The sequence below is a fragment of the Camelina sativa genome, chromosome 2 (assembly GCF_000633955.1).
Source record: "Camelina sativa cultivar DH55 chromosome 2, Cs, whole genome shotgun sequence".
Classification (NCBI taxonomy): Eukaryota; Viridiplantae; Streptophyta; class Magnoliopsida; order Brassicales; family Brassicaceae; genus Camelina; species Camelina sativa.
In genome coordinates this window covers 6,820,466-6,822,573 of record NC_025686.1, presented here as the reverse complement: position 1 = coordinate 6,822,573, position 2,108 = coordinate 6,820,466, and the positions used below count along the sequence as shown (strand labels likewise).

Here is a 2,108-nt window from a genome sequence, read left to right as displayed (position 1 = left end):
TTGTAATTCAAAGGGAGTTAGATTAATACCCCTTTCCGAGAATTGGGACGAGGAGCTAGCTCATGTCTGGTGACGACATGTCCTTTGTCAATCCAGCGAACAAACCGGTTTTCACTGCTCGAGTTGTCATCTTTACCTGCAAAAAACTCACATAGAGTAATCGATTATGGAAATCTCAAAAAAAAAAAAGATTTCAATTAGATTCCCAAACCTGCATTGGAGGTAAAGCAGTCGAATCAACATATGGGAAAAGCAAAATCGATCTTGGTCTTTGTTTTTTAATTTTAGAAAAGATGGGAAAAAAAAGAAGAAGATATCATGATTTTCTTTTTGGGTTTCAGAATATTATATTTGACAATCGAGCATTGAATAGAAGATAATTATGTGTCCACCTAAAAAAAAGCTGATCTGTATTATTGTTATAATTTGATTGGTTACCTATTTTTACTGATGTGTTAGTTTTTGCTTCAATACAAAAGTTGAAGTGTCATCACCTGGAGAGAAACGCATTGTACTTTTATTGTATTGATCGTCATAACCAGTAATACACAGCCACTAAAACTTTTAACACCAACAAAAATGAAGATGAAAACAAGAAACAACCTTTCTTTTAATTTTACTTATTGTTTGTGCAATAAAATGTAAATGTAACGAAGTAGAAATAATGATCTTTTGGGTCATAGTATAGTTTTCGAAGTTGGATGGGAAAGAGGCATACACATAAAACATATTATGAGAATTATGACTAATAATTATGTAGAATTTGAGAGACAGCTAGTGATGATCGTCACTAGTCTCTAGTGGTTGTGACCGTGGCCTTCTCAACCACTACGACTGCGCGTTTACCACGATTTACATGTCTTTAAATTTTTTGAGTAATTTCTTATGTCTATGTTTGTGGAAGTCTTTTAGGACATCTCTAACCCCACTCTATTTTAAAGTCAAAACTCTATTTTAGAATAAAATTTGCTCCAACCTTTATATTTTATTCTAAAATAGAGTAAATGATAAGATTGTTATATATTTAGAGTAATTTTTTACACGAACTCTATTTTAGAGTTAAAAATAGAGTAATACATTAGAGAAAAACAATACTCTATTTTAGAGTAAAAATAGAAATATACATTAGAGATGGTATTACGTCAATGTTGCAACCAAAAGCAAAAGAAAAAAATGTTTAACGTACTAATTTCCACTTTTAATTCCTTAACCATGTTATTATGAACAGAAAATTTACCATCTTTTTCAACCGGACAAAGATGATACATCCATATATACCTTTAAAACCACTCATACCTCATCTCTTAGATTTTTGTTTCCCGCAAAATCCATTTAGAAAATGTACAAGATATTTATTGGATGTTCCCTTGTGTCATACTTTCACACATAATAATAACGCAGACTAATAATAGAGCGTACCAATAATAGAGCGAAAAAGTTTCACACTGAAGAGTTCACCAATCACCACATATCAACTTTGAGTAAATTATTAAATCAAAATTGAGAATCCGATAGTTTAGATTGATTTCCTAATGCGTATAAAAGTGAATAGTAAAAAGTTTAGATTATAGTTAACTTAGTGGATAAATTATAAGAAATTGAAAAGTGAATTCTTATATAGCTTTTAGGCGGGATATTTAGTTTAACTAAGGCAAAACAATTATGGAGATGAGGAAGAAATAAAAACAATGATGGAGAAGAGACGACATGACGAAAAAACGTAATTGTGTACTATAATGTCGTCGCAGAAAAAACGATTATTGATCCCACATATATGTACTCTCTTATTGTTAGGATTTAAATTCTAAAATCTGATACTCAAAAACGATTTAAAGCAAATATATATACACACACAAGATTTTCTAATGTTAATTTCTCAATGTGAAGGATATGTTATACATGGTTGACGTACATAAAACATTATTATTGAACATCCTTTATTAGATTTAAACCCCTAACTAGACTGCCTAGAGAGGAGAGTTTACCACATCTCCAACTCCAACCTTTACATATATAACACTTGACCGGAGAGATCGAATCGTCCTTCCCGATAGATAATGTATTCACAGTTTGTCTTTTTTTTTTTTTTTTTTTTTTTTTTTTTTTTT

At 30.6% G+C, this 2,108-nt stretch overlaps 1 long non-coding RNA gene across 2 annotated transcripts in view; it reads right to left on the bottom strand.

Moving 5' to 3' along the window:
- The window catches only part of LOC104718936, a 3,322-nt gene extending 2,948 nt beyond the window's left edge, over positions 1-374 (bottom strand). Inside the window, exons 1-2 of one of the 2 annotated variants that reach the window (XR_756481.2) lie at positions 212-374; positions 30-136 (exon numbers count right to left, since the gene is read on the bottom strand). This is a non-coding gene — a long non-coding RNA (uncharacterized LOC104718936). The remainder of the gene's footprint in view (positions 1-29; positions 137-211) is intronic. The other variant, XR_756479.2, reaches the window with a different exon arrangement.